At 39.2% G+C, this 27170-nt stretch overlaps 1 long non-coding RNA gene across 3 annotated transcripts in view; it reads left to right on the top strand.

Moving 5' to 3' along the window:
• The first annotated feature begins 482 nt into the window (after positions 1–482).
• Positions 483–27170, top strand: part of LOC117597085 (uncharacterized) — a 99574-nt gene continuing 72886 nt past the window's right edge. Inside the window, exons 1-2 of one of the 3 annotated variants that reach the window (XR_008301685.1) lie at positions 483–2048; positions 13847–13941. This is a non-coding gene — a long non-coding RNA (uncharacterized LOC117597085). Of the gene's footprint in view, positions 2049–5108; positions 5551–13846; positions 13942–14099; positions 16027–27170 lie in introns of those variants that run through there. The other 2 variants (XR_008301684.1, XR_008301686.1) reach the window with 2 other exon arrangements.

The raw sequence follows: 27170 nt of genomic DNA on the forward strand, positions 1-27170 counted from the left end.
CAGAACCGAGCCATCATTTCAGGTTTAATGAGAGTACAGGACGGCGTAATAATGTTCTCAGCTGTGCAGTCAGGAACTGTGGCAACTGCGAAAACAGCTTCATTGTGGATTTTTAAGTGATTCCACATTAATGCACAGTAAACAGTAAACAAAACAAAGCATAGTCGTACATCTTCAGGATAATCCTTTAACAAATCGTTTGAGTAATGTCCACATGGTTGAAATTTTCACTGTTTGATCCGCTGCTCAGTTGGCTGTTTGAACTTGAGCTCTCTTTCTCTCTCTCTCTATACATATATATATATATATATATGTATGTGTATGTGTGTGTATGTATGTGTATGGATGTGTATATATATATATATATATATATATATATATATATATATATATATATATATATATATATATATATATACATATACATATCAGTGTTACATTTGACACATCGTTGTAGATTTAATCTGTTTGTGTGAAAATTTTTGGCCAAAAAAAGGAAGTGCCATTGTTGACTATTTTCAGCTGAAATTTTTCAGCGCTATCTGTAATCAAGATAGTTAATGGATGTATTTATGTACTTATACATTTGTCTGATAGCTAAAGTCAAGCATATATTAATAGATTTTTTTTCACATTAATGAATTCAAAACCTTCTCCCTTTACCTTGACAGAAAGTGTTATGTCACATATATCAATTATGTCACACAAGCCTAATGCTAAGCGAGGTGTTTGTTCAATTACTCATGGGTTGCAAACTGTCAATATGTCAATTTTTATTTATTATTTTTATTTTAGGGCAATACAAACGTAACAGGTGAGACCAGCTTAGGGGACATCGGATAAATGGTTCCTTCATTGCCCCGCTTGTGGCACAGCAGGAAAAGCCAGATAGAGACTGTGTCCTAGAAACAAAATCAAATGAAAGACCAGTGAATTATTAACGAATTGCAAATGCCTGAAATAGATTTGCTCATGTCACTATATGTCTATAAGACCTTTTGTTAGTATAGTCCTAAAATATTTACCCTTCATTTTAAGAGCTTGATTTGTGCAGCTACTGTAATCATCTTATTCATGACGTTGTCTAGACCTCTAATAATAAATGAATGACATTCCGTGTCCTCTGTGAACCCGGATATGGACCAGACTAAATGCCGCTTTAGGCGAAAGTTGTCTTCATAATGGCATTATTCCATTTCAAATGTAGCAAGAGGAACCAGGGGACTGCACTCATTATTTGTGCCTGGAGGAACTTGAACTGGGCTCGAGTTTGCAACAGCCTCCTAAACACAGAGCTCCTCTCTCAATTAGGCACTCTGGAGAGTTGAGGCCGGATGCTTCAAAAGAGAAGGAGTGAGCCAGATCAATTATGACAGATCACGTCACTAATGGATCTAAACTGATAAAGTGAGGACATCCTGTGTTGGGAGCCATTTTGTCTGCTCCTCTGCAGCATGGAGAGGGAGAATGAATGGATATGAAGACAGAGATGGCGCTATGCCACGTGGTATTTTGTGAAAAATGTACATTAACGCTTAAAATGTACATTACTCTTAACTGAATTCATTTTCAAAGCGATAAACTTCCTTATAAGAGAACAGTGTTGAATTACCAGTGTATTGGTGGACAGGATATGACTACAGTGTTTTTTTTTAAATTTTATTTATTTATTTATTTATTTATTTTTTTGACCCAGTTAGATAAGCGCACACACACACACACACACACACACACAGAGTTTCATTCTTTCCTAATTCCTCTCCTTCGCTCTTTTTCCTTCCGCACTGAACAGGAACCCCTTGCATTACCCTCCTTGTATGCCAAAGTTCCATCAAATTTGCCCTTGGGTGGAGCTGCATTCTATTTCTGTTAGTGAGCTGTTTCTGAGCCAGCAGATGGTCATTGTGTTATACCCAGAGAGATGTGTGTTTCTCTAGCAGCTGATTTACCTCTGGGGAGAGGTAGCTCCTGCCAGAGTACTTGGACTTTTCCTGAAGCGTGGTGTTACACAGGATTCTTGGTGCCAGATGGCACATGACTTTGGCTTGGTGAGGCATACGCTGGCTTTATCCTGCATGGGGGTGGTGCATTTGGCGTCACTTAGCCCCAAACTCTTGGGATTAACTACTGTAATTCTCTAACTCTTGCACAGGGAGCTGCCTGGAATCAGAGCCTGCTATTTTTGGTTTCAGTAGGCCTTGCTCCAGCTTTAAGGCCTTATAATGGAAGCTGCGATCCTTCTGAATTCCCAAAGTGTTGTAACTCTGATCGAGAGCCAAAGTAGATGTTTATGGAAGTTGATGTCTGTTTAAAAGTTGAGCGAGGCGACACTCCTCGTCGGGTTCTATGAAGTCAGTGTAATGATAAATGTGTGTTGAAATTAGTGCAACACCTGTTTACTTAGTTTCTCTTGAGAACAGTTGAGTTCAGATTATTTGTTGAGCTTTATTGAGCTTTATAATTTCATAGCTGAGAAAACACAGGGTGAGCTGGTCAAGCAGGTGACATGGCCAGGTAGTAATTTTCCAGCTTCCCTATTACCTGATTAAATTGATATTAAATTGATATATTAGTAAATATGAAATTTTCTAATTGCATTCTAGTTTCTTCAAACAGAACTATTTTTCCAGCTTGGCCTGTCTTTTAGCAGCTGGTAGCTGGGCAGCTCAAGATGGATTTTTCAGCCTTAAGAGTATTAATCCCTTTATTAACATTACAAAGAGCCCTGATCAACCGGTGCATTGTGTGATGCAAAACCTGCCAACCAGAATCTCACAACAACTTAATAATGCCTGTTACCTCTGTGCCCACAACTTCGTGGTAGCATGTTTGTGTCAGCTAGCTAGCTGCTTCTTTTTTTTTTGGCTTTCACCTGATGATGTGTTTAAATGTTAAATGATTACATGCTTTACTAGTAATGTTAGTAGAGTTGATAGCCGATTGAAGAACATCACCTCTTGCAATATGCTCCTATGTTAAGAGATTTTCAGACCAGAGTGACCAGTTGATGTAGCCAGGCACATCGACACAGAGCAGCAAGCGGACTCAACCCTAAAAAAAAAAAAAACATTGGAAGCACACCTGGCAAGAGTTCACACAGACCTGTTCAAAATTCATAGCTTTAGCCCACCTTTCTTACATGTATTTACTTTGGCTGCACAAATATGGCTTCTACAGAAGCAAAAATAAGTGCATGGTGTGAAGATGGTTGTTAAATCACCATTAAGAATGTGCTGTAGCTTGCATGAATATGAACTTTTCCACATGAAAACAGGGCATTCTGACCTTTCATCTGTGACACAGAGAAGGACAGGTGGAACAGAGGGCTAATTTTGATTCAAATAATGCAAACCTTGCATACTTGTCATAGCCCTGAAGATTTTTTTTTGTTTTGTTTTGAGAACAGCGCACTGACTGATATTTGTGTTTATATATTGATATAAATAAATGTTACGATAAAAACTGAGTTTGTGTTTTATCAATGACAGTTTTGTGATTTATAAGAGCTGAGCTGGAATTATCTGAACTTGAACTTTCTGTGTTATGCAGAGTTGTTACTTGTTAACAGACCACCACTGCCGTGGGGAAAAAAAAAAAAACAAAAAAAAAACAATTCTTGGCGGGGTCGCTTTTTTCATGATTACTCTTTTCCCCAATCGACTGGAGAGCTTTACTCAAACGAAACCAATCCAATTTAGGGAATCATTATGTAGCCTCATAAAGATAAGACTTCTAACTCAACGTTTAGTTAGTTTTGGAGGCACTTTCCCACGAACTCTGGTGCGTGAAGCCATTTGCGCACACAGGAAAATTTTGTACTACAACAATTTCTAAATCAACATCACGGCTTTTTGGAAACTTGCAAGTCTGAAAATGTTGTTCTGCCATGGTGTGTAATAAAAAATTTAATCAGGTTTAAATTCTGCTATTTTGTGAGTGATGCTGATCTCTTGATCAGTCTCTTGTTAGTTTTCTCCCTAATTTGGTCTTGGCCAATTCCCACCCACCATCCAGCTCTCCTTTATCATACCACAGCTACCAACCATGGAGGGAGCCAATCACGTCATTTTTTTTTTTTTTTTTTTCAAACTACTTCTCATGCTGCGTCACAGGGCAGCTTAACACACTCAGAGGAAAGTGCTCTCTCCCCTCTTTCGCATATATGAGCTCAAAGATGCCTACTGTTAGATAGTGGGTGTCTGTGATTGACAGAGGAGAGAAAGTGTACCATCCCATCCACCCAGACAGCAAGGCCAGTTTTGCTTCCTTGGACTCCAGGCTTTGGATGGCTTTGGTACTATCAGGATTCAAACTCGCGATCTCTACTGCGCCACTCCCGGAGATCCTTCTCTGACTTTTTACCACTAAAACAAAAAAGACATCTTTGTAACCATGGCTTTTCATTTTTCAGGGATCTGTAACGTAAAATTACAGCAGCACCCCAACATTTATGAGCTTTTCTCAAAATGCATCTGTTTTGGCATGAGTTGTTAAGCCATGTCAATATAAACTTTCGCAGAAACCCTGTAGTGTTCTAAAAGTTTTATTGTCACGTTTCAGAAAGGGATGGGAAAGCGATACCTAAAATAACATGGAGAGAAAACATTTTCCAAGGAAAATGAGGCTGTTGCACATCATTTTCTCCATGTTTTGTAATCTAATTGAAAACAGCCTGCGGGTGAAAGCAGCCATAGGGTGCAGAAATGCCCTACAGGAAGTGAAATAATAGAGAAATCGCACTTATTAATTGCTTGGTAAGTGTTCTGCCTTTTACTGAATTTTTTTTTTTTTTTGCATGAGCTAAGTGTTTCTTTTGCAGAACTTGTGTGTGAAATTGCAACAGCCTCATATTCCCTGGAAAATGTTCTGTCTCTCTTCTCATGCCTTATTATAGGCATCGCTCTCTCTCCATCCCTTTCTTGAAGCATGACACAGTGATTCACTTTTATCTCCCTTTATCCTTTTCCTGTCTGCTGTCTGGCCCACATTCACCCCCAACCCCCCCCCCCCTGCTGAGTCAGTGTGTATTTTCACACATGGAATTTACGACCACAGCGGTACAAGGTACAACTGGTTCTGTGCCGCTCGTGTCTCATGTGGCCTGCTATGACATTTTATGAGGTGGAGAGCTTGTGTCTCATTAGCATACAGCATTCCACCAAAGAGTCCAAACTAGGACAGAGTTGAGAGCCGCTGTGCCTATTCTGGATCTGCAGTCTGTAATGTACACAGTGGTGCTGCTGCCAGATGTCTTAAAATACTTCTCTAACCCTCGCTCTATTTCTCCATGACTCCATGTGCTCAGCAGACAGAGCAATGAGGTCTCATGCTGATTTTGGTCATTGCAGTGTGAGTCATCTCATTTGGTTCACTTTACATCTTTCTTCCTTGTCAAGCAATCCTTTTTTTCATTGTTCTTTTTTTTTTTTTCTCCCGCCGTCTCTTTAAATGCTTTACTTTTTTGCTCTTGGCGAGCTTCCTGGAACGTGCCGTGAATGCCAAGGAGCATGAGTGAGAAGCTATGCGGTTGGCGAGAAAAGTAGAAACCTTGTAAGTTTTGAATAAATGTCATCTGTCTCTGTTAAATCAGCCTCCCTGCACAAATGGAGTGCTGTAAGTCGCTGGAGTTTGCTGCAAGACAGACTTTACTCAAAAAGCCCTGCCCCCGACGTGTGTTTTAACACACATTTACCGTAAGAAGTCTCCAATTTTGCCGTCGGCTTGAACAACGTGCTGACCTGGCTGCGGTACCCTGCGTTCAAGACTAAAGCCTTTTCATTGCTGATAAACAGCATGACTGGCTTTATTGTTGAGTAAATTCTGAAAAGTGTATATTTTTCCTTGAGACCAGAAAGATAATCTTTTTGTAAGTGGGGAGTATTATGAAGAGTGTAATTGGCAGCTCCTTTTTAAAAATGTCTAAAATACCGCAACAATTGTAATTCTGAATTATCCACTGGAATTTTTAGAGATGAGTTGAATATTCAGGTACTATTCATGTGTACTTGTTGACAGGAAAAAGCATCACTCTTTATTGGACTGAACATTAATTGCATAAATATCAATACCAAATAAAAGAAAACAGGAAAAAAATTTAGTTGAATATTAAAGAGTCATACCAGCATAAATCATGATTTTTACTGCATTTGCAACAGGCTGAGCTTCAGACTGCTTTGGAGCTCTGCTTTCTCTTCTAATGTGTGTTTTGCCTCAAACATGTATAATTGGATATTGCTGTGCAACAGTGAGTCATTTCAATGATCTTCAGTGTAATGCTGATGTCAAGTTATAGCCTATTCACTGGAATAGGCATTCACTGGAACTAAGATGCCTGATGATCCAGCGTGACAATGTTCCTGTGCGCAAAGCAAGGTCCATGAAGACGTGGTGTGCCAAGGTTGGTGTGGAAGAACTGGAGTGGCCTGCACAAAGCCCTAACCTCAACCCTACTGACATCACTGCACCACAAACTTTTCGACATATAGCGTATGCACGGATGTGCTGATAACATTCTCATGTAGTCTTGTAGCAGTCTTGTGGCATTACCTCATATATGGCACATATAGGCAAAGCCATTGCATTGGCACAGTCCCTCCAATCTGCAGCTGTTGATCCTGCTGTGATTGAGCAGATTGAAACCTCGTTCCTGGCAGAGAGAAACCTATGGTCTTTGCACAGCACCAACAACTGCCAACATCATTGCTCATATGGCAAAGATTGCATCACATCAGTGGATCTTGATGATGGTGTCACAGGGGTACAAACTTTAAATATCAGACTACGTCATGTTTGCTGTTCTGTCTCAAGAAGTTTGTTTCCAAACTTCCCAAAATTTCCCATGTTTGTAACCCCACAGGTAATAGAACAAAGGTTTCTACTCAACATATGTCTCAGTTCAGAGGAAAGGCTGTGGTTTCCATCTGATTCTAGATTTGAGAGTGCTGAACTGTTTCCTTAAAAGACTTCCCATTTCACATGTTAAGAGTATTTCTTTAGCGCCATGGATGGCTTCGAGTTGTATGTAGGTGGTCCTCTCGGAGGCTTTTACATGATCATCCCAGTCCCCTGCCCTAAACTCAGCTGAAAACCTGTGGGATGAGCTGAAGGGTGAGTCCACATGAGAGGACCTAGGTCCCTGAAGAACCTGGACAGATTCTTTATTGATGAGCAGATAGATTTCCTGCTCTGTTTATGCAAAAGACATTTTTCCATAACCTTTCTTACCCACCTTTTTGAAGATGCCAATACTTCTGGCACTGACTGTATATCTTATTTTGGTTAACAGATGGCCTTTTTCATTTGCACTTCACTAGAATACCCATGGTGTCCTCTTATTATTGCTATATTTAATGCCTGCCTCTAGGAATTAATAGCAGTGGAAATTTAGCTGCAGCTGGAAAGTTGTCTAGTACAGGGGTCACTGAGGTCTAAAGGGTGTAAAGAGCATACTGTTATCAACTTTGTGGGGCATAGGGTGCTTCAGCTTCCACCGCCTGGTGGGGGTGGCGGGGATCATGGAGGCAACATACCATTGCTGCCAACAGCAAAGTAGCTGGAATGCTTATATGATCATTTTGATCTTTCTAGCTCAGCATGTGAGTAATACTCAAGCAGCGAGGCTGAGCTGACACCTGTCGCTACGTCTCTCTACTCAGAGACTAATTTATGAAGCACAGCTGTAGCGTGGGATCTGTGAAGGGCTCCTATTGGCTTTTCATCTCTGGAGGTCTGAGCAGGACATAAATGTGCACATGGGTGTGCTGAGGATTTCTCTGAATCTATTTAAGTAATATAGGATGATAGCTGATAGGAAGATGTATCTTTTTTGCCCACCATTCTGGTATGGGTGTGATGCCCATGCTTGGAGCTGAGAAGAGTGTGTTCTAGGAACATCCCACCCTTTGTAGTCCCACCCTGGAACAGCTGCAGTGGGTGATAGGCTACGTATGCCTTGGTCTTACTTTACCAGCATTGCTTTTTCTTAGCTATCGCTTATGTTGTCTCATCAAAAGTATCCACCAATCAGGAAGCCATTGATTTTGGTGATAGGAGAATGTTTGTTAGTGCTGCACAATTAACGCTGATTGAACATTGTTTAAGTAACCATAGTCAACTGCCATATTGGTGAGTTAATGAACTGGCGTGTATTAACTCTCAGCTTCCCCATTCATACACTGTATGGCCAAAAGTATGTGGACACCGGACCGTCACAATCAGATGAGCTTGTTGAAGATCCAATTCAAAAGCCATGGGCATTAATATGGACTTAGTAACCCTTTGCTGCTATAATAACCTCCACTCTTCTGGGAAGTCCTTCCCCTAGATTTTGGAACATGGCTGTGGATTTGCCCATTCAGCCATAAGAGCATTAGCGAAGTTGGGCACTGATGTTGGACAAGAATTTGTTCCAGTTCATCCCAAAGGTGTTCAGTGGGGTTGAGGTCAGGGTCAACTGCAGGTCACTCAAGTTCTTCCACACCATCATTGGGGAATTGTCTTGCTGGAACAGGTTTGTCCTGGGCCCTTTAGTTCCAGTAAAGGGAACTTATAATGCTACAGAATGTCTTCACACAGACATTCTAGACAGTTGTGTGCTTCCAACTTTGTGGCAACTTTGTGGCAACCATTTGTGGAAGAACCACTTAGGAGTGTGATGGTCAGGTGTCCACAAACCTTTGGCTGTATAGTGCATGTGTGCATTGGCCAAGACTAAATTAGGGAGAAAATGGGGGAATTTTTTTTTTTTAAAGGTTTATTCATTTGAAGCATGGCAGGAATCAAAATTTTAAGTCCACGTTTCATTCATCCATAAACTCTGACTCAAGTTAGACCATTTAATTTTACTGCTTTAAATATTTTGGTTTACAAGACAAGTAACCTGTTGATTTCTGAATTATGTTACACAAACCTATGCCATCCATTCGAAACTTAATAATGCATGAAGTATGTTATTAAAGCATAACATTACACAATACAACTTAAATTCTCCTTAAAACTCGAATATTAGGTGTTAGCCATCTAAGGAGCTTGTAGCCTAACCCCGTCAGCTAACGTTACTGCAACTAGCAAGCAGATTAAAAATAAATGAAGGTTTGCATTTTACAAATTGCCGAAGATAATGGCTGATTAAGTGGGAAAGTCTAAAGTATTCCTTTTCAGGTGCTCTGAGGTCAGTTTTTCACTGCTGATTGGGACTTGGAATGCACTGCAATTTTCCACATAGTGGCCTAGATTCTGCCACCACCTTCGCTATTTCAGGTCACTGTTTCCTAATTAAATTTCAAAGGTGGAGAGGTTAAAAAAAAAAAAAAAAACTTTTGAGCTTTTGAGCTCTGGACTTCTATGTCCTCATAGATAGTTAGGGCCATGGTTTGAAGGACATGAGCTGATTTACAATGTTTTGCAAAGAAAGGCTTGATATACAAAAAAGTGCAATCCAGTTTAATCATGATTATTTTTGCCAATTCCTAACTAGCAGAACAACGAAGATTATTGTTTTAGGGGTTATCACGCAGCCCCAGTGTGTAGATGTTAGCAAGTTTCTTTCAGCAAATCATATCAGAGCAAATTTGAGTAAAGATTTTTGGGGCTTTGAAGATGAGTGGTAAGTCAATGTGATTGACTTTACGCTGTTTTCTTGCAGGTCACTTTGTAGCACTGATGAAGCCTTTTGCATGAGTAGTAACGTGTCTTCAGTGTAATAGCACAAATCACCTTGACCTACTTTTTAAATAGCAAAGGTGGTGAATCCTGCAGCTCAAATGCACTGGGAGCAATGTGATTTATGGCCTTTTCCTGTTTATTAATGAAATGTCTTTGTAATATTTCCTTCCAAACATGGCTATAGTTCCAAACGGTAACTAGTGGAAAGCTTGAGGTCTTCTCTTATGAGAAGTAACGACGAGATTTATTCTTTCCACACTCATTACGTGCGCACACACATGGTCCATTCATGCAATCCAATCCGCCATGTGCCTTCGCATATAGGAGCTAAGTTTAAAGACCTACGCACATTCGCACAACTGTGACCACAGCTTGGACTGCTGCCTCAGTAAAGGCGCAGAGGTGAGTGTGTGTGAACGGATCGCCTTTCCTGAGCCTTTAACTCAGCTGCAACGATATGTCACGATAAGGCCTTTCTGTCAGAGCAGAGCTCTCCCTCTCCCCCTCTTCTCTCCTGTCTTCTCCCCTCCTCTCCCCTCAGGCGCCAGCCTGGCTTCTCCCCCATCCCTCCATCCTGAAGCCACTCAATGAGAAAAACGCACATTTAAACATTTGTATTGGCTATATAATATCATAGTCACATAGGTGCATTGTGAATGGGCTGCCTTGTGTGCATATATTTTAAGGTGATCCTATAAGGATATGAATGAGGGCTTTGTTGTAGAGCAGTTTACATAAACAGGGAGGTGCTGTCTAATCTTTTAAAGGTTTGCCCATGGGAAACCAAAGTGCCCCATTGTCTGGCATTAGCAGGCTCAATCTGTCAATTATAATACAAATCAAATTTAAACTATTCAGTTGCATCCAGATTGAAAGAGTCCTCCATTTTGCAGGCGCTACCTTCTTTTTTTGTGCATTTTGTGGCCTTGTTGTGGTTCATAGTAACAAGAACCTGAGTGCTTGTTGCTTGCCCTGGAGGAAGCTCATCATATCACCAGTGTGGTTTGAGTTCCTCTGCAGACAGACGCTGACACTGTGAATCTGTAGTAGTGTCGTGCAAATGCAAAAAAAAAAAAAAGAAAAAAAGAAAAAAAAAAACAACCCAGATTAGTCAGATCTGATATTAACTTTCATCAAAGTGAATTTTTTTTCACTGCTTTGAATTTCACTGCCCTTTAAACTTTCAGAATTGCAGCAAATTAGTTTTTTGTGCACTCAGACTCTTATTTCCATTAGCAAGTGGAGCAGCTCAGCTGACGGAAGCTGTCAAACATTTGCACTGGCAACATATGGCAGAGTCAGCTGAGCCCCCGTGCAGGAGGCAGGGCCAGAGATGAGAGGCGGTGCAGAAGGAGGGACTTCACAGACGGAAGCCCATGAGTTCACGGAGTTCATCACGTTATAGATCTTTGTGTGCAGAACAGCAGGCCCGCTGTTAATCCCCAGAGGAAACATTTCATGCAGTCGTGTTGCTACTTCTCAGTGTTGAACATGGGTTTCTTGGGGGAATCACCGACTAATGTAGATGGGCCAGATTTGTTTTTATTAGCGAGAGTGAGAACATGGATGGGTCTGACACAGTGTACGCTTGTGTTTACAGTTAACACAGTGCCGTTGCCTGAATGTTACCTCAGTGCCCCTGCAGTTCGTTTCTGCACTACTGCTGAACAAAATGTTAGTGGTGATGAATGAGAGATTTTCCATTACTAAAGAATTACTTGAGTGTAATCATAGGCAAAGCATATTCCACCTTAGGCCCATAGTAAAATATTTTCAGTTAATTCAGTTTAATTTATTTAAATCTCAGAAAACAAAAAAAGCCATAATTTATAGTGATGCTGAGTTACAGAAAAATTATAAGCTAGACACTGAAACAGGTTTAAATGACAGGAACAGTAAGGGAAACAAAACAGTCGTACAGAACTACAGTAGGTTCATAATTACAGCTATAAAGCTGCAGTATCTAAACTTTTTTGTTGAAAATGAAAGAAACAGTGCTAGCCATTGAATTAAATATTAATTCAACTCAGACAACATTATAAAACTTTTTTTTTTTGTTTTTTTGTTTTTTTGTTAATAACAAAAACAAAAACCCTAGAGCTATAGACCCACAGCGATTAAATAAGGATAAATGCTGGCTAGGCTTTTCAGAAGTGGCTCAGCAATTTAAAGGGATTCAATTAAAATGGACTCATTTATCCAGAAAGGGGTAAAAAAAAATAAGATATTTAATTAGTTTGCTAGCTAACATGGCAGTATTGCCATTGAAAGTATATGATCAAAGCTCGTATTAGAGATCAGTTTCTTTTTTGAGTGTCATTTTGTTTATATCCTTTTTCATTTTGTTTTGTTTTTTTGGTCATTATGAAGACTGGTTGAATGTTTGTAGGATTTAAATGGAATTATCATTGGAACCACCAAATGAACTGATTACATTTTGGAATTGATCCACACAGGGTCAGGGTTACAGCAAGGTCAAATTTCTGAAATAGATTTTCATCAGTAGCTTCCTTCCTTATATTTTAAGGGTATTTCAGGCATACAAATTAGTAACAAGAAGGACTAGACTTGATGGTGGTGGAGGCGTTCCCATTATCGCCGCCAGCATCGAATTCTTCTTGTTTTCATTTTGTCTTTGAATTACACCCTTGAGTGTAACAAAGGTGCTATATAAATAAAGTATTTTATTAGTTATTGTTTGCAAACCTAGCTATCTATTATTATTCCCTGACTCTTTCCAGTGCTACTTTCTTTGTGGTTGCTGCAGTTTTTTTTCCTCTTAAAAGCATTGTTAAATCAAAATCATCCAAACTGGTACAGAGAGTGTTTTATATCATTTAACAATGAAATTTTTTTTTTTTTTTTTTTTTTTTTTTGTGCTGCAGTGATTTTGGGAAACTCAGCTCAGATTAACTATACTGTTAGATGTCAGAGATAGAATAACTATTTAACTGCAACTGTGACAGTCACATTGATTAACTAATCACAACAACCTGATTAATTCACATGGGCGAGCGGCACAAATTGTGATACAAAATGTCCTTCTGGAATGTACTTGCAGTAATATTTCTGCCAGTTATTTCTCCAAATCCCCAGAAGTAATGTACTGCTGCTTTAATATGGCCCAGTGTAATAATAGAATCCTTTTTCAAGTGTCTCTGAACTTTCAGATGTAGTGGACATCCAGTTGCTCTATTAAACTACATAAATAAACTAGCGTAAACAGTGTCCTTTTACCTAAAACAAAAATTTGTGAGAAAATTGCTTTCTTGAGTATCAGTTATGATTTCCTGCCTGGATCAAGTCTCAGCAGGCCTGTTCTGTTTTACGTACAGAGACTAGATCCTCATTGCCGTTAAAATTTGCATTGCAAATTCAAAAGAGCTGTCTTTCTGGAATTCATCTGAATGATTATATCTGATTTTCCTGCCAACAGTTTAAACTTTTCTCACTTATCTTTAACGGTTGTGGTTTTGTCTGTGCTTGTGTTGAGTAGATTGGGGTTCACCGAGCTCTGGTTTCACAGCATAGCCATCCCTCATTCCGTTAAAGGAAGGCACAGTTATCTGAGAAAACGGACACCTTTCAGGACAAGAGAAAGCCTTGGGGGGGTTTCCGCTGTTTTACCTAGAAGTCCATGAAGCTGTTCAGGGCTGATTTATGGGCTTCCACAGCTGCAGGATGCCTAGAGGACTCCTAGGAAAAGTCGTTTTTTTTTTTTTTTTTTATTATTTATGTAAAGAAAAATAGATCATAGGAGATGGGAAGTTTTCTCAGAACACCAGCTTGTTTCCAGTGAGAAGCCAGCAGTGTTGCATGATTTTCATGTTTTTTTGCATGTGACATTTGTCCCACAGAGCTCTTTGGTTAAATTAATTTTCTTAGCATGATAATGTTAACTAGATGTGATTACGTGTCCTCCAGAGCTTTCGGCTTAATAAATGAGTAAAATTGTCAGATCTCCACACATCTGCCTCGCCACCAGCCACATGAAGAGAATGGGCGTATTGTTGTGATGTGAATGCGAAAAACAATGTTGCGTTCTGTTTTCATAAATATTTTACTGTTTGACGAAAGCTTCTGGTTGAGACCATAGACATGACTCACAAAAGACGGGTCATGTTCGTTTCCGCCCTTGCGTACTTCCTCTCTAATTCCTCTCTCACTTATTCCTTTTCTCCAGTTCTGTCATCAGGGGCCTGCTACTGGAGGAAAGCCTGCGCAGAGGATGTAGGTGTAAACAGCAGAGCTCTTGGTCTTTTCACATTTGCCATAATGGTGAGCTGAAAGCGTGCATGGCATGGCATTCCACAGCGCTGTCTTTTTTTTTTTTTTTTTTTTTGTAGGATTCCTTCACAAATGCAGCATTGAGTCTATTTGAATTGAACTCTTTTGGTGTGGTTCCCCTTTGGTGTGGTGTGTTTGGGAAGGTGAGAACACACTCGAATGCAAACCAATACAACCTGTTCTAGAGCGTCAGACTGAGGTGGTCTTGGCCCTGTTCCAAGCCAACTCTAGTAGAGAACTGACCCAGCTGCAGGTAATGAAGCAAACGTCATGTATTTTTGGGTTTCAGGCATTTTTTTTTTTCTTCCTTTAGATAAACGCTGCTAAATTGAGCTGTGAGGCGCAAACTGATCCAAAGGACAGAGCTGTAGAAATGTGATTGTGTTCTGGATATTTAGATCAATGGACAAAAAGAGAAAACAAATGCTGGATGCAATACACAACATGTTTTACAATACTGATTTATGTAGTTATCTAAACATTTATTTAGCGACTCCATGTTCTCCATGCTTGGGTGGTTTTTGTGTGCATTTAGCAAAAGTTTGCGCACCTTTTGAAATGAAGTGTGTTTGACAAGTATGTTTTTAGTTCTACATGCACCTCAGCCAACGTTTTTTAGCAAACAAGCAAAAAGTATCAATTTCACTCTTATTCAGACTCTGCAAACAGACTAATAGGTGTGAAAACGATGAAGAAACTTGGCCAAGGTCAGGAGTTTTTCTCTTGAATAGCTCCACTAATTATATGAGCATATTCTCTTCTCTAATCTTACACATTTTCCAGAAAAGTGCTGACCTGATTTTTTTTTTTTTTTTTTTTGTCAGAATCAAACCTGGAATAGTGGCACTGCGTACAAGTTGAGGCATAACTCTGTATTACAGCCCTTTTCCAGATTTTCAAGCAGAACAGGAAACAGTCAAGGAAATGGCAATCCAACTGTCTTGCATGTTCAGTTGTCAGGATTTGAAGCGCAAAGCTTGAGCAGCTGTTAATCATAAAGGTATGATATGTCACCAAAGCAGATATGGCTGATTTAACAGGAAATGGGGCGATCAATAACTAACAGTATCTCCTTTATCTATCAAAGATAGTGATGATGGGGCGGGTATTATAATTGATTCCCATTCCCAAATTGATTCTTTAACTGTCTGTGTAGTCACTACAAACGGAACAGCAGACATCAGCAGTTCTGAGCAGAGAACAGTGATTAATGTCAATAAAAAGGAAGCGTATATATTTATGCACGTCGGGGCGTTAACTCTGTGGGGTTTGCTTCCCCTTTTTTTTTTTGCTGAGCATCAGCAATGTTTAGTCCTAATGTTTTTAAATATTATATGTGAATCATAGTAAAATAATTAAATGCCAGACTATGACCCATCATTCAGTCACCAGCTTCTGCATTCTTTAATAAAATGCTCTGCAAACTACAAGAGGGCAATTTTGGGATTTAAAAAATACACTGAGGTGTTTGCTGCTGCTGTGCAATTAATGGAAATCACAGTTTAAAATGCTTCCTAGATGTAATTTAGTAGCTTGTCCCTAGTTTCAAAAGCCTTTTAAATTACCCGCTGCATTTCAATTGCGTGTTTGTTTTCTTTTTGGGACGTGTTTATTTAGAGGCAGATGAACGCCTGTTCAAAATGAGATCCGAAAACTAATCAGCGTGTCCACCGAGATCAGCCTTTAGTGTTATTCTACAGAATTTATATAGCTTTTAGGTTTGGGACACAAAAAGATGTTTGGTTTCATGTGAAGGCAAGCAATCACTAATCAATCAGCAGATGAGTAGAAAACATTGTCTCCTTTCATCTAAACATGCAAGGGGATTTTGACTTGGGTTTTTGTTCTTTATTTGGACACTTTCAGCTCAGTCATCTGAGACTCTTGCTTTTAAACTGCATGTCATGGAACATCAGTGTCATAAGATGAACACAAAGTGCAGGCCAGGCATGCATATCTAATACACACGCCACTTTCCGCTTTCCTCTCTTGAGCAGCACCTCCCGAGAGCGACCATTACAAGATCCTATTACTCCACATGAGGTGCAATTGGAACTAGGCTGCAGTTTGATCGAGGTAAATGGTCTCCGAGACCACTCGCACTTGATAAAATTCATTTGCCTGAGTGGACTGAGCTCTCAGATTAGCCTAATTACATGACTGAGTTGTGCATTTTCATTTTCTTACTCATGACAATGCCTCTGCTCAGCTTTGCATGTTCTTAAGTAGAGACAACAGTCTCGTATCACAATTCTAGAAGATTATTATTGAAGATACATGATATGCATCATGATATACTGTATATTACTTTGTTCACAAACTGCCAGAATTAAAAATAAATAAATAAAAAATAACAGTTTTGATTATAAAGAAAGAAAGAAATATTGGAAAAATGAATAAGAAAAAAAGAGATTAAGTATAAAATCACGACAGCTGCTTCCATTCAGTAATTAAACGTATTAAAATAAATAAATAAATAAATAAAAACAGAAAAAATTTAGCTCTGGTGTCAGAGATTGTGAATTCAAATCCCAGCAATGCCAACATCCGATCGCCGTAGCCCCTCTGTATGGAGTGATGTCATACCTCGCTCTTTCTGTCAATCACAGCAACACTAGCTAATCATGTGCCGTCTGTGAGAACGTGTATGGAGAAGAGGGTGATGGCACATTCCTCCGAGTGTGTTATGCCGCCCTGTGCTTTTCGAAAAAGGACACAGTTGGCTGGTTTTACGTGTCCCAGAGAATCATGAGTTTGCCTAGTCGTATGATGGGGAGAGCTGGGTGTGGGTGGGAATTTCCAGGTGACCAAATAGAAGAGAAATTTGGACAAAAAACCCCATAAAATATCTTAGTTATATATCAATACATTATTATAAGACATTCAATATCACAGTATTTTACAAAAGCGCATCATGACAGAGTTTGTCACAGTATCAATACCATATTGTCATATTGCCCAGCCCCATTCTTAAGTGATTGAAATAAAGCTCTGAAGACGTACAGTGTTGACAGAAGTGCTCATAGTAGAGCAGAAGATAAAAGAGCAATCTCTCCACCCAGAAAAGTTTACTATCTCTTTTAGATGTGCAATCAAAGTGAGAACTCAGAGTGATGACTCACCAGCAAGAATAATAATGTTTTAGGGCACATCATCTACTGTCTTGTTTTATCCTTCTCACTGTTACCATTTAAAAAGGCCACACACACACACACACACACACCACACACATTTCAGGAAAGATGTTACTCTGTCCTCAACCTCAGGTTATCTCATGCTTTAGTGCTCTACTCTGTTCTGTTTCTTTGCACTTGAGTGAGCAGCACATATTTGTGTTGGGGATTTTGCTCTGACAGTTGCTGACTCTTACTCACTCTTTCCTTTATTGGGGCCCCCCCAACGCTACCACTAACCCCCCCCCCCCCCCCCCCCCTGCTCTGGGTCACATCCAAATTTGTAATGCACACCCACATCATTTGAATAGAGTGTTGGAGTTTCCAACAGTGAAGACACCTGAGCCACGCTGTCTTTTCTGGAAAGAGAAAACCCAGTCTTACTACGATTCAAAAATAGACCGAGCTCAGCCATTCATTCATGTTTTAAACATTCCTCTGGCTGTGGAAAGACTGTAGATTAGCACCATTCTTATGGTTGCTGTTTTTTTATGACACTGAAATTCAGATGAAGATGCTGCTTTGAGAGATTCGGTGCTCGTATTAGAGTTTAATGCTCTGAAGTGTTGAAATCGTACCTTATGGCTGATGTCTTCCTTGGAGGCCCATCGTTTGCTCTTTATCTTTGTGCCTGTTTTAGGGGCGCTAATAAATTTCAGTTTAGCCCCGAAGCTGTTTGGATAGTGTTGTAAACTTTAGAAGTGTGCATGAACACTGTAGCAAAGCGCAACCAGTTGCAAGCCACTATAACGGTCTGTTGGGTGTGTTTTATAAACTAGTGTTAGTGTTCTTTTATCACCCCTTTTTTTTTTTTTTTTTTTTTTTTTTTTTTTTAAACAAAAAAGATTATAATGCAGTTGAATGCTTGATTCTGATTGGTTAGGAGGTTTCAATTAATTTTCTGTAACAGCACAGCTGCAAGGTTTATATTATACGCTCAAATACGTTGTTTCTATAGTAAAAACTTAGACAGGACAGACACATCACATGACGTAATTGTTGATATGGTGAAGTTTTCTCTATGGAGACATTTATTTTAAATTTTTGGAAGAGACTCCAGTGGCAGCACTTTGTAACCATCAGCGGTGTTCTGATGGAAGATTCTTCAGGTTGGAGGGCTTTGCAGTTTTTGTCTTCACGTATTTGTGTTATTCATTTCAAGAGAGAGAAACAGAGAGGCTTGTGAGGGGCTATACGACTACAATATGCAATATATGTACACCAAAAAAAAAAACTGCCAGCAAAAAAATAAAATAATTAAAAAAAAAAAAAAAATAGTGTTGCGTTTAAAAAGGACCTGTTTAAAACAAACCTGAGTCTACAAAAATAATTTAAACACTGCAAAAGTGTACTGTACAAATTTTTACAATATTAAAGATTCAAAAACCAAATTGCACCAAACCAAAAACAAATCAGATTGTAATGATTATTATTATAGCAAGTATTTAAAAAAATTAATACATTATATAATTATGTTAAAAAGAGATATTGTATATATAAATATCATGATCACCATATCTTGTATCTTCATATTGCCCAGTCCTAATAAAAAGTATGTCATTATTTGATTAATATAAATTTGTAATCATTGTCGTATTGCCGTGATATTAAAAGGAGAATAAAACACACTGGGATACATTTTTATAGGAAAATTATCAACTCTGCTTCACGTCGGGCCACATCACACTACCCATTGCTTATTTTATTATAACAGCATGAATCATTGTATCTTATTCCTTTCTTACTGTGCTAAATAATAGTTATTTAATCTTAATGACTTCATGGCTTAAGTAAGAGCACAGGTGACTAAGCACTTTGTAGACTTGTCATTGTTTTCTGGGCTTGTGATCAATCACAAGGCCGTCGCTCGTCACACAATCGTCTGCCCTTTTGCTGCATTCTTCAGAGTTCACTCGTGAATCCAGCTGACTGAGAAGGACCTCTCATGTGAACTGTGTGTGGAAAAAGCATGCATAAGTAACCGGATCTCTGCCAGCCTGAAAATGGAATTAGAGAAGAGGATGTGCTCACTGTGACTGAGCGACATGACCGAGCAGGTGGTTAAAAAAGGCACATGTGAAGGTCCTGTAACGCTCTGACCCCTTTTCACATGTTTAAAACATCAGCATGTGTAATTGCATTTAAAGTTCCTCAAGTGTTATTGCACACGGACACAGTGTCCCTGCGCTATCACTCAGTCAGTATTGCTGTGATAGTGGTATAATCAGGTGCAGCATTATATGTAACGCGTAATCAGTCAAGAGGAAGGGAGTGTTCAAGTCTCATGTCCAGGTGAACTAGTTCTCGTGTCCCTGCTTAGCCTTTTATTGACTTTCCCTCTCTCACCTTTCACGAGGGGTTAATATGTAGGTCCTGTGCATATATACTCTCTGCTTGTGTTTGTTTTACTTCGGATGGAGTCTTTTAATCCTCATGTATTGTTCACAACTTAAGAAATAAAGATCAAAGTCTTAATGTACAGTGAAATGCTTTCCTTCATATATCCTAGCTGGGATCAGAGCAAGGGTCAGCCATGTTACACCACCTCTTACTTATGGGTTCAATAGGGGTTCAACGATTTGGATTATGTCGGAGACTGAAATTATTTAATGCAACCGTCATAAATTGATTATTATCAACTGGTGTGTAAAAAAAAAAAAAAAAATTCATAATATTCAATGATGTGTAAATAATTAAATAGGCTAGCAAAGTGATTGCATGTAACTCTGCTACTCATCATTCACAAATTAAACAGTAGGCTATGTAATCATTATCTTATGAATCGAAATCACATCGTATCATCACCGCTAGAGCCCAACAATGGCAGCTTGAGCTGACGTGAGCAGTAGTCCCTGAGCCTTGACCACTGAGCCACCAATACTCATCTAATTAGATTTTATAGCAATTTATTATATAACTGCAAAACGTAATTTAGAAATGCTCATGTTGTTCTCTGAATTTAAAAAAAAAACAAACAAAAAAAAAAAAAAAAAAACGCCAAACTTTACGTACTAACATACTCCTAGAATCAGGGGTAAATCTAAGTTACAGACGGAAGAAAATGAGTCGAGGACTGGAGGAATTTTTTTTGTGCTTCTTGTTTATAAAGACCAGTCATTTTTGTAATACTATTGAGTTCATGTCACACTGAATGTGCTTCTGAAGCTTTTTTTTTTTTATTAGTACCAAGTCTAATGAGCGTCTTCGCAGTACCAATGTTTAAATCTTCTTTTTCCCAATTTGTTCACATACTTTATATAAGTGAAGTGTTAAATCACATACACCTCTCTTCTATCAATTTATATTCTGCAATGTCATAACTGTGTAGACTGGAGTTACAGAGGATACTGTTTGTACAGTAGTGATAGTCATTACACCAACGTGGGAAACTAGAACAAATGCTATTTATTTTAATTTTTTTTCCCAAAAGAAAGGGATTTGTGATGTTTCACACACGTTAAGTTTGTAATATTTGATTTGTAACCTAAACAGAATTGAAGCGTTCAGCTGAATTTAAGACGACCTTCGTGATAAGCGAATTCTGCCGCTTTCTCCGTCAGCCCACTTCCTTCTTTGTTTTGCTGTAGTAGCAGATTAAGTGGGTGATAGAAATGTGCAGTTTTTCTTTCTGTTTTCTCTTTCCTAAAAGACCACAATCCTTACTTTCCTTAGTGGATCTATTTAAAGTGCACTGCTTGTATTGGGAGCACCATCAGAATCCTGGCCTTCAGATGGCCACGGGCCACTAACAAGCTCTTTTTACACACACACACACACACACACAGTCATCCATCTACTGCACAACTATTTCCCACTAGAGTTCACCTTCCCCTCACCTATTTTTAAGCTTTTTCTAACATTTTTTTCATACCATTGTCTGATGTTCTAGTCCAGATGTCTTTACTTTCAAAGAACTATTTTTACACTCGTCCCAGTTTAAGAGTGGAATGCTGGAGAGACGAACGTGGTACTAATATGATCCACTTCGCTTTGTGTGTGTGTGTGTGTGTGTGTGTGTGTGTGTGTGTGTGTGTGTGTGTGTGAGAGAGAGAGACAGAGAGCCTTGGCTGAAGCACTAAAGCTTTAGCAGATGATACTGATCAGTGTTTACAGAGCAGCATCTCCATCAATGACCCATGTGACTTCCTCGGATGAGTGCGTCCGCTTGGTCATTTGAGCTAGCGCTTTCACCTATTTTTTATCCATCCAGTCCTGGCTCTCGCTGCATTGGCGTAGCTCCAGCACCGTGCTCACCAAGGCAGCTAGTCTGGGCTTCTATGTTTAGCATTCAGATGTTTCTGCTCATGAGTGGTTTTGGATTCACTAAAGCAGTCATTTTTAGACCGAATTAGATCTTGGCTTAATATACAAATGTTAGTACAACTGATTCCATTCTTCTCTGCGATTAAAGATGTAGAAGTCTTTATGCCTATTCGGATTGGACTAGTTTTGCGTGGTGAGGTGGGGTATCTGAATCAGTCGTGTTAGTCATTTTTACAGACCGTGTGTACATTCGGGAAGATTACAATGTTTTACCTTCTATAAAATGACCAGTAGAAATGTTGGTCTAACATGATTCTGTTATATCCTGTAGGAAAAGAGTTTTTGCACATTTTATTAAGTATAAAGACACTACAGGAAGCACTTGCTCTTATCTCCTGCCAAAACTAAAATGAAACCAAGCATTGGCCGAGTTTAAAACGCAGAACAATAAAATATGGACAGCGTTTAAAAGAACGTGTCGGAGAAGCAACGTTTCTGAGGGTTTTAGGAAACTTACTGAGTTCCTAGCACAACTACAAGCATAGCTACTAAATTAAAACTCACTAATTATTTGTCTGTGAATTACTGTCTCACTGCTGGTGGGCCATCCTGTCATGCGGGATTTGCAGTGATGATAAATAGTGCCTTACACTTCCCAGACAGCCGGTAGGCACTTCCTTTTTCTTCAGACACTGGAGTGAAACGTGTGTCAGCTTGAAATGAGAGAAAGGTGAGAAGTACCATCATTACCATGATGTTGTAGGTTAAGACATGCATGTCTAACAAAAACCTCAGCTGCAGACAAAAAAGTTGCCTCTTTGTGAATAGTGATGTTGCGTAAGCCTTAGAAACATTGTTTAATGACAGACAACCCTGCTGGCGAATCTCACCACATTCCTCTTGCTGCTCCAGTCTTCTGGTTGGGTGATTTGCCTGTTGTGGATTTTTTTATTTTTTCTAATGCTTAATTGCGTCAGTTCAATCATAACATCGTCATGAATGACAAAGGATTAAAGAACGTGTTCTGTTCTGAAACTGTGGATCTGTCACGGCCTGCCTCTTGCTCTTTGGCGCCGAGCCGAGTACAGGGCAACGCTTCAGCATCCCGCACACCGTTGAGGCTTGTGGAATGTTGGCCTGCTCGATTACCACGTGGATGTGAGTGTGAAGGCTCATGGTAACCATACTTAGCGCGTACTGAAGAGTTTGTGAGCTACAATGTGTGTTGTCTGGAAACACACTCACAAGTGGTGGCATTGACAAATGATAATTTTATTAGCTAGCCCACTACACAAGCAAAAACTCCAGTGTGCTACCCAGTCTCATGATTTGGTTCCCAAGAAACCTCAATAGGATAGGTTGAATATGATAGCTGATGTGTGTAAGTAAAATGAATGAGTATATGATTTTCATCCTCTTGTAACATAGTTTCTATTGTAAAAACAAGAAGTCAGCAAGATGTTGGCCAACAGTTCAGCTATGAGATTTGTGATCACATACGAAAGTGATTCTCCGTAGTGTGATATCTCAAGAACAAGATGTTGAATGTTTGTAGGACTTATATGGAATTAATGTCGTAATCAGCAGATGAACTGATAAGACTTTAAAAATTGAGCCAAAGAGCGTTAAGGTCACAGCAAGGACACATGTCTGAAATAGTTTTTCATCAATAACTTCCTTCTTGTTTGTCATACATGATCATATTTAGGATCCACTCAAGGATCCATGCGTCCAGCCCTCCGTCTGCACTTCTGTCTGAGATTCTCATTAGCGTGATATCTCAAGAAGGAGGAGTTGAATGTTGGTAGGATTTATATGCTCTTGTTATAACCAGCAGATGAACTTATTAGATATTGGAATTGATCCATACAGGGTAAATGTTACAGCAAGGTCAAATGTCTGAAATAGTTTCTTCAGTAGCTTCCTTCCTGTTAGAAGTATGTTTTAAGGGTATTACAGGCATACAAATTAGTAACAAGAAATACTAGACTTGGTGGTGGTGGAGGCGTTCCCGTTGAGGCTGATAGCATCGAGTTCTACGTGTTTATTTTTCTGATTGTGGAACCGACTAGCCCGCTGGGCAAAATTAAAAAAACTAATAGGCTGGACATAAAGTCTGCTCATAAACCCTAAGATTTATCAAGCTTTTTTTTGTGATTTTTCATCAGTTGTGTTTTATTTTATTGTGTAATGTTCTAATGTCATACCAAATCACTCAACCCATTTGAATGACCTCCTTTTACAATACCCATATGAACAAGCAGTCAATCCGGGAAGGTGCGTTTTTTTTGTTGTTGTTGTTGTTGTTGTTCTTTGTTTTTGGGCTGCGTGGCACGGCTGTGACATTTGTACCGCTGGTGGGTTGATGCCAGTGCGCTCTGAATCATACATGTCAGGGCCCAGTTACTTGAAACCCTGATAATAATTGATAATAACGTTTTAGTAATAACTTCCTCTACTGACCACTTGAACAAGCCTAGCTTTTAGGGTTAGTATGTGTAGGTAGTAATTCTTACTTTATTGGGTAAAAACTCTATTATAAATTTTTGAAGACAGTTTCTGTTTATCTATTATACGGTTATCTGTATGCACACATTGTTCAGGGTGAAAATGACATGAGTACTGCATGGATAATGTGCAACTTGCATACATTTAGTAAGTTATCGTGTTGTTATTTTGGCACTTTTGGGCCTAGAGCTTATTTGTTTACGGTGCTGTTGTGAGCGCTCATTTGACTCGCCTCAGAATGTGAACTGTTTGTTCTCTTTTTTTGGTTTTTTTTTTTTTTCTCTTCTTCTTTTCTTCTCTTCGGCCATGTACAGTACAAGGGCCAGCACAATATTAACAGAATAGCTTGTGAGCCACTTGGATGGTTTGGATAAAGGACTGAAACTTGTTGCTTAAGACAGCATAATATGTAAGATTGTAACTACATGCGCACAAAACAGAGGTTCTGTACACACATACACACAGTATGTCATAATGTGCCAGGCTCTCACTACACGTTCACTGAACGAAGCCTCATTCATTAAGAGACAAACAAGTAGCCTCAGCTGAAGGACAGCTCTCGGCTGTTTGAAAATTCCAGACTGAACGCTTACACAAAGATTTCTTATTATTTTGGACTCATAGTTATGTTTATGGGTGGCACAGTAATGCAGTGGGTCTTGGGTCAATGGTGTGATCCTGAGCTCGGGTTATTGTCTGTGTGGAGTTTTTGTGCATGTTCGCCCGTGTTTGCGTGGGTTTTTTTTTTTCTCCGTGTTCTCTGGTTTCCTCCCACGTTTCAAAAACATACCAGTAGGTTGACTGCTTATGCTAAATTGCCCCTAGCAAATGAGTGTGTTGATGTATGTGTGTGTATGATGCCCTGCGATTAACTAGCATCTCATTCATGATCTATTCTTGGAATAGGTTACGTGTCAACTCTTAGCCTGACCTGGATTAAGTATTGAATGAATAAATGAGTTATGGTAATGACAGTTTTATCTCTCTTGATGCTCTGCTATGTAATGAGCAAACAGGCATGTGGTTATTTCTCTGGCTAGGTCTCATACAGCGTCTCAGTGTGACTCTCACACTTTTCTGACATTTTCACACGTTTTACACTTCTTGTGCTTTACTGAAAAAGGTTTTCACTGGTGACTCTCCATTTAATATAGCAAACTGAACCAATCATGTCTTCTCTAAAGCTATGCTAACGCTCACGGGCATATTAGCAGCCAAATATTTTGGCAATTTTAAGACAATTTCTGAGACATCTTTGAATCACAGCTTTACATAGGATACTGTTGTCTGATTATTTGGAAGCATGCCAATTTGGCCATCATCGATCATAGGTCATTAATAGGGAGATTTGAACATAATAAGCAAAATCTCTATTTTCTCCACTTTTTTCTCTTTTTTTTTTCTCCACTTCAGCCAAGCGTAATCTTTTTTTTTTTTTATTTTATTTTTTTTTAATTTAGTTCTCTAACATGTCTTGCTTTTCTCTTCTAGCATAATGCCAACATTGAGGTTTCTGGAATTTCTGGGTCTGGCTGCCATCTAAGGTTTAAATCATGCTTGCTTTTGCTAATGGGTTAGCGAAGATCCAGGTACTAAAAGCATTAATGCCAACGTAAATGACCGTTTTATAACACTGAACGTTTTGTGTTGAATTTGTCCAGTGGTCCATAACAACACTCTTATTCTAATACTAATACTAGTTTGCTTCCAAATTCAACAGTGTGTCCATCTGAATTGAACTCCTTTAAAGCAGAGGTCCTCAAACTTTTTTTTCAGTAAGGGACCACTTTTAACAGTATAATAAATTCCACAGACCCCCTCAGTACAGATTTATTTCATGACCATTATTTAAATGTGTACAATAATGTTTTGTCTATTTATTCAACCCATCCACCAACAGAATGTATTGCACTGACAATATTTATACGTTTGTATTTTGAGTTATTGAGGTGTGGATTGAACCACTTTGAGGGAAGAACTCAGTAATAAATATATTATATTTGATCATCATAAGTTGTAATTTAAACCAAATGAATCAATCAGAGACCCCCTGACTATTCTTCACAGATTCCCAGAGCCCACTCTGAGAACCACCGCCTCAAAGTTCTTTTGAATCAAAATTTTTAGCTAAATAGAAGCAGTACATCAAAACAGCGTAGTGCAGTTATTAAGAGGAGATGTCGTGTAAACCCCTTTTCCAGCATACACTTGTAAAATTTTATAGTTCTATTCAAAATGTCGATTCTGTGCCACAGTTAAATTTCCACTGAGCTAAAGTGAAAGTTTAAAGCTGAAATCGGTTATGGTTTAATGAGGAGGGGAATCCACGTTGATTGTTGCTCAGAGCTTGAAACAGTTCTCATACACTCCCACCTAAAGAGAGAAACTTTGTAGAGAAATGACAGTATACTTCTCACTGACTCATCTGCCAGTGGACTTTTGAGCTGTGAAGAGAAAGCAGAGTGGGAGGGCTCTGTGATTTCCTGCCACGTATAACAAGCGTATATTCAGTTTAAAGCAGCATATGCCACATCCTCCCCTCACTCGGAGGGTTTTCTGTTTACGAGTGGCAACCCACTCGTTCTTACCTGTCAGGGCTCTGTGTGTGTGTATATGTGTGAGTCTGTGTGTGTGTGTGTGTGTGTGGTTGGCTGGCTGGTGGAATAGCTCTCATCTTGTGGCCTAGTCAGTGCACAGGAGACATAGAAAGGTTTAATTTAGTTTTCACGCCTGTGACAGTTTAACACACTGATGCAGTCTGGTGGGCAGGGGTGGGCTTAGCGTGGTGGAAACCCCTTAGCTTGAACCATTGCTGGGGCCCTTTACGTACACCATGACATTAATCTACTCCGACCAGAACTAATCTACTACGACATGGGATTAGCAGAAAATTTAAGATATAACAGCACTTTTTAGCCACTCTCATACATTACTTGTATCTGATTGCCCTTTATTCAATCAATCAATGATGAATAATTATAATTATTTAAAAAATGTGTAAGGCGTTCATTATAAATATGCCCAAATATGGTGCATGCTATTGTACAACTAGTTTTGGATCTATTGTTCTATTGATACAGTGTAGTGCTTTCCCACTGACGAATTCAGCTAATCAGTTTGTCTGTGTGTGCAGCAGTTGATTAGCTTGTCTTGCTTTTCATAGCTCGTATGCAGCAAAGACCCTACTGAATTCAGACAGTTGGTAATGTTAAAGTTTTTACATTTTTCGCTTTTCCCGCACTTTAAAGACGGTCCCTAATGTTTCAGCAACATATA

The sequence above is a fragment of the Pangasianodon hypophthalmus genome, chromosome 4, assembly GCF_027358585.1.
Source record: "Pangasianodon hypophthalmus isolate fPanHyp1 chromosome 4, fPanHyp1.pri, whole genome shotgun sequence".
NCBI lineage: Eukaryota > Metazoa > Chordata > Actinopteri > Siluriformes > Pangasiidae > Pangasianodon > Pangasianodon hypophthalmus.